This window comes from Eschscholzia californica, unplaced genomic scaffold (genome assembly GCF_041429995.1).
Source record: "Eschscholzia californica isolate CP2 unplaced genomic scaffold, dmEscCali1.0.p SCAF_3, whole genome shotgun sequence".
Classification (NCBI taxonomy): Eukaryota; Viridiplantae; Streptophyta; class Magnoliopsida; order Ranunculales; family Papaveraceae; genus Eschscholzia; species Eschscholzia californica.
Window position 1 is genome coordinate 32000940 of NW_028238420.1, and position 11316 is coordinate 32012255.

An 11316-nucleotide genomic window follows, 5' to 3' on the forward strand; every position below is an offset into this window, starting at 1 on the left:
TTAAGTATGAAGGTCGCCGGTCGGAAAATTTTCCGGCCGGCGACCTTCATGAGAGTGCTGACTTGGAGAGAGAGAGAGAGGTGACGTGGAGAGGGAAGTGAGGTGGAATTTAGGTTTTTATTTTTTATTTTATTTTGAAAATATATTAATGGGAAGGGTAGTTATGACATTTCCATGAAAATAGGGGGCCATATTTGAATTTACAGAAATTTGGGGACCATAAAGGAAGCTGGTCACAAAGTAGGGGGTCATATAGGAATTAACTCAAATATAAACTATTTTCAATTAAAAAACGATGGTACACTCTGTCAGTCGCTAAATCCCGTCAGGTGACGCAGACGGGTGATGTGGCCAGACCAGATTTAGAGAGAAAAAGTGAAAATTTTCTAAATCTGGATCGGCCACGTCATTCGGTCGGGATTCAGCTGGGAGACTGACTGGACACACCATCACTGTTGTTTTCAATTGTGGTTGAATTTTATCAAAAACCCAAATCTTTTGGAAAAATTAATTGTTTGCTATTTGTTTGAAAATATATTTTCGTGGAAAAAAAGTCATAAGAGACTAATTTGTTTTACCTCACATTTCCCTCGTATCACTAAAAAACGTGATCTATATCTTTTTTCACCCTAATTTTCTCTTTTCAACAAAATTTCTCTTTCGCCTATCTATCTTAACTGAACTATCTTTGTCATCTATTTGTCTTGACTCATAAAGAGAATCAATTCCTTGTATTTAATTAAATTTGATCCACCAGTAAAATCCACACGTCTTTCTTTACTACTAATTTAAGAACTGAGTCGACTTCAATTTTTGCGTACTTATTTCTTCTTGATTTTTTCAATTTTTAGTTTAGAATAAAAATGCTAACCATGATTCTAGACAATAGGATGGAATCGGAAGAAATCTAAACTTTGATTGAAATCCCCAAACATCTATATAAATCTCAAACAAAAATTGAACATAAACCCCCAATTATATTCGTGAATCTCGAACAAAAAATCCTAACTTTGAACTTCAAAATCGCAAAAATATATATCCCCAATTGAAATTCCAACACATCTCTGTAAACCATCAAAAGAAAAAGTAGAGATATTTTTGCAGTTTAAGGAAACAATTCAATGAGTCTGAGTGGAAAAGTGACATTCGATTCCTTTTAGGGTAACCCGGTATGCTTAAATAGGTTTGGGGGAACTGTAGGAGTGTGCGGCTGATATGATGCGACGATAAGGAACTGGCTTTGATAATAATCACGTGTGTAAAGTGGTTTGGGAGATAATATTTGTTAAGTATCTTCTGACACTGACAGATCTTCTGACACATAACAACTCATGTGTGAAAATCAGATTTTTGGCTTTATTCTCCCTTTTGTGTCATCGTTTATTTCTTTAGACAGAGCTCGGCTCGAGGAGTCGAACTTACTCTAGATGATCTCTCTAATGTGTGCCTCAAATCAGGGTAGGGCTCATATTGCGAAGGTGATTCGGATCCACCTTCCCTTTTGCCTCGAGGCAGAGTGGGGATTAAGTTGTCGATCTAACTTGCGGGCCTCCCTCAACTGTTCCGAGATCAAAGCAGAGCTCTTACCAGAGCTGGTTCAAAATCGTTTCCTTCTGAGCTAACACAAGGTTCAAGCTAGGTGCCTGTGATGCTCATGGTGACCTCCCATATCAGGGTTCAAGTGACAAAGTTCTGTCCGATCCACCTCCTTAATGGCTACGACGACGGTTTGTTTACATACAATCTCGATCAATCTATTGACTTTTTGAATTGGGCAAAGGTGGGCAATATTAAGCCCATCATTTATAAATATTGAAAAAAAATCTTTAACCCCTTCAGTCAGTACCCGTGGACAAAATTTTAAAGGCACTCAGTTTAGTTCATTAACACACCAATTTCAAGAGGCGTCCATTATTTTCAACATTCCTACCAGCCTAACTTGATTTTACATGTGAAATTTTTTATTTTCTTTCTAATTAGAACAAGTTCATTTTGACAACTTAATGTTTTTAAACGAACCAACCAGACTCTTAATAAGAGTTACTCACCTATCATAGGTGGTTTATTTTTTCTATTAATAACTCAAAGTCGTTAATGCCAAAGTGATAAGTAAATAACTCAAGCAAAATTCTTTTTATCTTTTTTTTTCCACTACTATTCTTGCATGAACATCAATTTTAACTTAATTGAGTTAGAATTATTCGACTTCATATTGTACATAGAAGAACTCAGAGGAGGTAGTCAATCAAGATTTTGACTGAAATCCTAAAGTTTGCGAATATCTTCGAGTTCAATCACGGGAATTTCAAAGTGAATATCAGGGCCTTCAATCGCGAACATTTTAAAGTCTGTGAATGTCTGAGATATTCATGTCTGAGATATTCAATCACATATATCTCAAAATCCGCGAATGCTCGATATAACAATCACAGACATTTCAAGATTCGCGAATGTTAGGGTCATTTGTTAATCCATGGACTTTGTTGGATTTAAACTTTCATTGACATTTTGGTGGATTCTAGTAGAGAAAAAGATAGTCAAATTTGTTAACCGAAAAATGAGTAAATTTTGTGGATATTCCGGTGGAATTAGTTTAGGAACAAAAATAATGAAAAATGATGATAATTACAAAAGAAATATTAACAAAAATAATAAACAGAAAGTGCTCACCACCACTTTATGTAGTGGTTGGACACCTACTCTCCTACCAAAGGTCCTAAATTTGATTTACGTAGAAGTGGAAATCCATAATTGATTGAATTTAGGTATAAATAAGATTGAAATATGAACAAATGGGCTTTCATGGCCCATAAGATGCCTCTTTAAGGGTTTGTATATGGACCTTAAGGTTCAATATGTCTTTGAGATGGTTGCTATTGAGCTTATTCAATCCATGATGTATCAATGTCATGTACTGATTGACCGACTCTTGAGATTATGTGAAGTACTTAAAAAATATCAAAGCCAAATTTATCCGCTAAAAAAAACAAATGACGGTAGTTAAAGTGAAGGAGTACTTAGAAAAACATTAAAGCCAAATTTGTCTGTAAAAAAAGACAAATAATGGTAGTTATCGGGTTTATTGAACTCACGTATCTATTCATTATGTATCCATCCATATCATTGTTGAATGTTACTCTTACAGTCCGTGTAAAAAAGATATTATAGTAGCAGAGGCATCCATGAATTAATTGAGGGCGAGCTGAAATTTAAAGTACACATAACCATTCAAATTTAAGTTTTCGAGTTTATAATTAACTGAACAAGGTTCCATAGAAAATATGATCTATATAATATTAGAATAACTATATTGTATATATATGTATATCAGAAAAATAGCTACCGTATATCTATCCATGTTTGATAGATATGTACACCAAAAAAGAGCAAAAAAACCCAAAAAAAAAAATCGTCGACACCACGAAATCAATATATACCAAAAATAATATAAAAATTATTCAAGTTGTACCCTTTGGTTCTTCAAGCGGTTAAAATCATCTATTATCGACTCCTCATCAATGTCTTTACCAAGTTCTCTCTCAATGTGGGCAATCATGCAGTCTCTAAGAAACTCGTTTTTCATTTTGCTGCGGAGTGATGTTTTAATAATAAGCGTTGCAGAAAATGTTCTTTTTCTTGTTGCCATAGAAACATGAAGTGTCAACACAAGGCGTAATAATCTTCAGACTTTCTTGTTTCCATCAATCGCTTACATAATGCCGAAATAGTTTATATACTTTGAAAATCTGCATGATTAGGAATATCGAGCTTATAATGTTGTAACTGACTTTTCAACATATATAGTTCATGTTTGCTGAAATCATGTGGGTAAAATTTTTCAGCAAGAGTATAAATATCATCGATATTTAATAATTTAAAATGAACACTAGGATCCAAAGCACAACTAAGATAGAGGAGCTCTATTGTTTGCTCAAGAAATTTGTTACTTAACTCCATAAATTGCTTATCTATTGCATCATTAAAAATGACAACACGGTGGTGGTGCTCTATTGTAATATCATCATGTTGTTGACAAGATCGACTTGTACCCACCATATAACAATCAGTAAAATCGGGTATCTCAATGTTATGATCCTTGCTAAGTAATTCTACTTTCTTCTTAAAAGTATCCCAACTATATTGTCTAAATAATTGGAAACGAGTTTTGTAGTTCTTACTTGATTCATAACATTAATGATATCCTGAGTTTTTTTTGTTGAAGGAGTTGACAAAATATTTCAGTGGTTCCCACAATTTTACTAACCAAATGCATAACAAAGACAAATTTAAACTATTTTATTTTACTATGAACACATTTAGCTTCTCCACGCATACTACGACTTCCATTAGACTTAATGCTTTAAAACTATACAAGTTGCATCAAACATATCTATCAAACTACTAACCGATCAGAAATGAGAACTCCAACGATTAGCTCCAGCTCGTTGCAAGGTACCAATTTGGTTAAAACCCTCTACCAGTCTCAAGCTCATTTAGGTCTAATTTCTTAGATATTTCAGCTACTTGAGTAGATTGCAACTCACCATGACGTTCCGGGGAAGCAGGAACAAGATTGACAATCGAATTCAACATTGAATAAAATTTCCAAATAACTCTGACTTCTTTGGAAATTTCAACTAATGTTAGTTGTAGTCTATGGGCAAAACAATGCACGTAGTATGCAGACGAGTAATTTTTAAAAAATAATGCTTGCAATCCATTCCAGACATCTTGAGTATTGTTAGCCCCGACGTAACCTTGACTTCGTATATTCTCTACTTGAAGGTTGTAACAAAACAAAATATCAAACATCTCTTTCTTTAAAGTCATTGCAGAGGTGTCTTAAGTACCCTGAATATAAAAAAACGTTATCGAATATATCTTTCAATATCAACAAATCTCAAGCCAATAACCATTTGTTCTTTATTAGATTCATCTTATGCGTCATCAACAAAGATGCAATATTTTGCATTACCAATTTCCTCACGAATTTGATCTTTCACCTTGCTGGCAAGAATATGAAGAACCACTTTTTGAATTTCAAGGGATGTATACTTTGCATTCCTGAAGCATTATCTAAGACAAATTCCGCAATATATATCTTTGTTGATTGATGTAGAATACTTGACTAGTTGAATAAAATTACCATAGTTTAATGATTGTGCGGATTCATCATGACCCATAAACCTAAATGCCTAATTTGCAAGCCAACGAATACAACTGATTGTTGTGTTCAACCTTCACCTATTTTTTTTCACTTCTTCTTTAGATTGTGCACTCATGACCGTGTTGATGTGTTGAGAAGGTCTCATTAAATCTTCACAAGATCTTACGACATCTGATGAGGAATGAAAATGTCCCATCTGAATCTCTTAACTAAGACTAGTAAGTCCAATTCGAGCAGTTACTCTGATGAATTGTGTGTTTCTTTTGTCCAGGTGTCTTTTACAGAATTGAACGCAGAAAAACTGATAAAATCGGTAGAATGACACACTAGAGGGCATTTTGGACAGTTGGAGGTTAGAATATTCTGGAAATTTTAGTGCTTGAATGAAATATAGAGTCAAAGACGGATCCGTAGGTGAAAACGGGAGTCAAATCGGAGTCCGGACGAGCAATTTAGGCGAAGTCAAAGTTGAGTCAAAATTAGTTGACCAAATGTGGGCATATGGTGGTCAGTGACATGTGGCGCGAAGAAGGGAGACAAATCTGATGGCTCGGAACGGGAGCGGTCACTTTTCGGTAAGACGTGTTTGTGTAACGGGACGAGACGGAGTTCATGATTTAGTACAGTCGAAGCAACAGTTGCATTCGTACTCCTTTACGCGCGGGGCTCGATCTAACGGTTGGAGATCCCTCCTTTCTCGATCCATCAATGTGGCAGCACGTTGCACCTTCTTCTGTTGGGCCGCAATCTATCTTATCAACTCTCTTGACAGCTAACGGATTTCTTAACCGAGTTGCCCCAAATCTTGGGAATCTTTCTTTATCTCTCTCTCAATAGTCCTCTTATATATATTAAACCGAGAGAAAGAAGGATACAAGATAAGAACCAAAAGAGAGATTTTCTCTCTAATTCAACAATATTTTCAGAAAGTTAGAGAGAGATGACCGAGCATGATGGAAGGGAGTTAGAGATTCGATTTTATTTTTGATAGAGCTGGATACCAAGAGAATAGAGAGAAACAGATTGGGCCGAGATTGTATGAAGATGAAACTGAAGATTTTCCGAGTTGGTTTGGGCGAGATTTGAATTGATCTTTTTGGGTTTATAAAACAGAAGGAGAAGCACAGAGAAGAAATAGACGTTTTGGGGAGAACAAGGAACAGAGAGAGAGAAAGAGACCATTATCATTCTCAGATCTTCATCATACTCTTTTGTTTTATTTTCTTTTTCTGATAATCTCTTTTTATTGAGAGAGAGAGGGTTTACAAAGAGAGAGAGTTTACAGAGAGAAAGAGTTTGTAGAGAGAGAGATTTATATTAAGTTCATGTTATAAACTCATTGTTGATTGATTTCATTATGATAATTTCACTCTATTCGGTTATATTAGATAGAAAGGAAGAGTTATAGTAGAAAGAGAGAGAGAGAGAAACAGAAAGTTAAAGAGAGAAAGAGAGTTGGAGAAGACGATAAAACTATTTTCCCACAGAGAATTCAATTCTGAGAAGAAGAGAAAATCGTTTTCCCGTAAGGCGCGTTTGGCAGATAAACGGGAAAATCAGAAGGAAATCATTTCCAGCGAGAAAAAAGTTATGTTTTCTCCACTCTTTACTTCTTACTTTATTTTCTGATTTTGATCATAATTTCCATGAGTAACTAATTTTTCCATCTAGGGTATTAATGAAACCCATAACGAGAATTTTATTGATTCGATTTATATGCAAGTAATTACTGTTTAGATTAAATCTTATTATATATTAAAGTTTTTATTGCTTTTAACAACACTTTCCGGATTCTAGAGCGTTCATGTTATAGAATCTGAGTAAAACAAAGTACTTAGTTGACTAAGGCAAATACGTCGTCTTTAGGATTGTTTCGTGGACGGATTCGAAAACCCTAGGTCCCCATTTTCTGAATATCAACTTAATTGTTATTTAAAGTTTATGTGTTATTTTTATTTGAACCATATTACCATCAATTCACTTTTAAAATCATAATAGTTTTAAGGTTAGAATTTGAGTTTGACTTAGTCTCTGAGGAACGAACCGGTCTTACCGGAATTTACAACTTGATACCCGTGCACTTGCGGGTGTAGACCTATTTAGGAAACTTTTTAGGCCCATCAACATCCATACGTTGAGAATTGTGATCTCCAACATGAGTTAAAAACGAACATTTTTGGCTATTGACTCTCTTCCAACTTATAAATCATTCCATAATGAATGTAGGGCGTTTGGGTGGATCTGTTTCGAAAAGAAAGCAATGAAAAAAAAATTAATGCATTCTTTGAAGGAGAATACTCTAACCAAGGATATTGTTTGAACCATGAGGATTGAAACGAAGAAATTGTTTCCCCACATAGTGTGACGATATTTTTTTAGGATGGGTTGATAAGCCCTTTGATATATGTTCGTCAAATCTCACTTTGTTGATAAACTGAAAGTTTCCAAATTTGAGTTCTCAATCCCGGGTCGCGTTGAAAATTGGTGGAATTCCCAGGTTGCACAACTCTCTCATCTTCAAGCACTTCTTTCTCGACCCTTTGAGATCTCGAAGGTTGTTCTTCTTCGATATATCAGTATTAGGCAATAAAGAAACGCTACTAATTAATGTGTCATTTTCTACTCGTTTGTAAACGATAAAAGAGTTTTTCTTTTCTTATGGGCTGGAAAATGGTTTGACATTGTAACCTAAAAAAAACCATCCACAAAGAACTTCAAAATTCAATAAATAAAAGGCACAATCAACAAATTATTTTGTAGACTATAAGTGACAACTTACACAAACTAGTTGAACATAACAAAGATCAATATTTAATTAGAAAATCAATATATAATATTATAATTTATGAGATTTCAGTCAACACACCATTATTCAAACAATTTCCAATCAATTTCAGGTAATAGTTTTGATAGTACTCAATTAGGGATTTTGGGATTAACAATTTTCACACGTAAGTAATGTGTTTTTGATCCTATGAACTATAAATAAGAAGTGAGAAGTTTACCGTCATTAATCAACTAGTTCCACTTTTAATCTTTCATATTTTTCTAATTTCAATGTAAGTGCCATTGAAATGATGATGAGAATCTATAAAATCCATTGAATCTCCATTGTCAGTGAAAACGTCAATCTGAAGTCTATAACTGTCAATCAAAATCTGGACTGCCGCCTCTAAAGTCGCCAAATAATGTGGACAAATATTGTCTCACTCATTTGGATAATAATTTGAAAGTGATAGTTTAAGCATCAGTTCAATTGACCGACTTGTAAAATCAAGTTGTAACAAGCTCATCACATAAAAACTAGGGCAAAATGACTCCTAAAACGTCAAACAAACAATCGTAACTATTTCAAATTGAGTAACTTAAGAAAAAATCACTAATCTAACAATCATAAGTAAAGACGACAACTAAGAGAAGTTATGCCACAATTTTCACACAAGAGAGAGGTAGAGAGAGCAACTGTACCTGTAAAAATCATTTTTCCCTGAATTGATTGATACTTGAAGAAGAAATAATAAAGAAGAACCCCAATTGGATGAAAAATTGAAACCCTAGACGGTGAAGAAAGGGAATGAAGTGACGAGGAGAGAAAGTCAAGCTGAAGTGAACAAAGGGAATGAAACCTTCACTTTGTTCTTTGTCGATCTATTCTGAATGGTTTTGATTGAATTTATTTCATTTTTTGTGGGAAACCCCTCTTTGTAATTAAAAGAAATAAAAAAACCAAATATAAAAATTTGTGAAATGGGATTAACTCTTGTTTCACGTATGATGTTATGCTCGAGTGGCACGACACGTCAGCACGCCGGAATTGACCCGGGATTGAGACTGGGCATAGCATCATTGTTGTTTGTCAAACTCTTGAAGACAAGTCACTCCCTCACCTTCAACCTCTCGATCGAGTTTTTTTTTTTTTTTAAACCAAGCGAAATCATATTTTATTCATAAGTGATATAATCACAAAGTTACATGGTGATAATTGTTATTCCTCTGAGAACTACATGAGAGTTACATAAGATAAGTTCATTAAACTTTTGAATGTAAAGTGCCTCATGAAGGGAAAGAAATTGACAAGACACAGACTCAATGAAAATACCCTAAAAGTCTAAAAATGAAAAGATCTTTAAGATCAAGAATGAAAATACCCTAAAGGTCAACAAATATAATTAAGACTTAAAATTAGGGGTGTTCGTTGGTTCGGTATCCGGTATTTTGGTGTCATCCGTTAGTGATTTTTCAAACCGTTACCAAACCGCTCGTGGTTTGGTTCGGTTACTAACCAAACCATCATAAGTGGTTTGGATACTACTGGATACCAAACCATCTATAAAAATAATTTGTTCTCCATGAAAATCGGTGAATCGAGTTACTTTCTTCATACATTGACTTATAAAATCAAGACAACGCTCCTTAAAAACCTGGAGAACGATCAAACTAACATAATACGTCGAAAAACATTTGAAACATTAAAGACATGTGCAGGCCATCGACCGAAATATTATATAATATCTAGTAACATTAGTAACACATGAATTGTTTTAATCTAATACTAGATAGTGACATTATATTGTAGTAGTGTTGTTGTTTTGTATGTGTAGTAGTTATTCTTGTTTCTGGCAAGAACTTGATCAAAGATATGTATTTGTATGAAATTATAGAAATATGATAGATATATGTTAGAAAAAATTATGTAAACATATAATATAATTATACACAGAGCCGACCCTACGACTTATGGGGCCCAAAGCCATTTACAATTTTGGGGCCCTCAATGTAAGTTCTTTTAACCACTTTATACAAAATTGTTGAAGAAATGACCTTGTAAGGACTCGAACCCTGGTCAGTTCGGTTGTAAACAAGTATATGAAGCAATCTACCAACTACACTTTTGTGTTGGGTATTGAACAGAAGTAACAGAATAAACATATATACTTTATCAAGAGGCCCTCTAAAACTGGAGGCCCAAAGCCACCGCTTTGGTGACTTTTGGGCTAGGGGCGGTCCTGATTATATATAATGATTGAACTTGACTGGTTCGGTTTGGTTTTAATGGTTCCTAAAAATTACATCCACTTACCAAACCAAACCAGTTGGTTTGTGGAAATCTACAACCGTACCAAACCACTCGTTGTTCGGTTTGGTTTGAAAACCGACTGGACCGGTTTGGATCGATTTGGTTTGATTGGTTCGGTCTATTTTTGCACACCCTACCCCAATCGAGTGAACCACCGCCGCCATTACCAGGAAGTCGCCGCCACCACTGAAGAACCGCCAATTTTATTATACTAAATAACCCCTCTGTTCTACCTTTTTTCGCACCACCACCACCGCCACGGAACCCACCACTAAAAACACCACCATCGCTAAATACCACAGACCACACCACCACCACCATAAAACACCACAGGACCCACGCCACCACCACACCACCACCATTAACCACAACCCTCTTCTCCACCACCACACCACTACCATCACTAAACACCACCACATACCCACGCCACCACCAAACCACCATCACGAAACACCAACAGATCTTGCCATAAAATCCAATCGCATCACCAACCGCCACTATAACCACTTAACACCACCAGATCTGAAACTCAACGCCACCATTAAACACACCACCACAACCAGATCTTTCCATGATCAATACGCACCACCAAGAACAGATTAACAGTAAAAGAGAGAGAAAAAGGAAGAAAGATATGAAACCCTCGCCGGACTAGCGAGGGTTTTACTAGACAAAGACAAAGAGAGATAGAGAGTGACTGAGAACGAGAGAATATAGAAAGGGAACAGTTAGAGAGAAAGAAAATCAAAAGAGAGGCGGTGCCACCACCATACAAAAAACCGCTCCGCCACATAGAGGAAGGGAACGTTTTTTTTTTTGTTGAAGGGAGGAAGGGAACAGTTAGCACGCGCAATCTATGCCTCACTGAAAAGTCCGCTGGATCGAGTTAACGTTGCATCTGAGTCCTTGGATGTTAGTTGTTTTCGGATTATTTGTGTTTTGCTTCATATGTACTCATCGGTGGATCCGTGGCGCAATGGTAGCGCGTCTGACTCCAGATCAGAAGGTTGCGTGTTCGATTCACGTCGGGTTCAAATCTCCCTTCCCACCCCAATTATTTTCATTTCTCCCA

The 11316-nt window shown here is 35.6% G+C and overlaps 1 non-coding gene across 1 annotated transcript; it reads left to right on the forward strand.

Annotated features, from left to right (window-relative positions):
* Nucleotides 1-11206: 11206 nt before the first annotated feature.
* On the forward strand, nucleotides 11207-11278 carry TRNAW-CCA (transfer RNA tryptophan (anticodon CCA)). Its single transcript has one exon. It is a non-coding gene; the product is annotated as a tRNA-Trp (tRNA).
* Nucleotides 11279-11316: the final 38 nt, after the last annotated feature.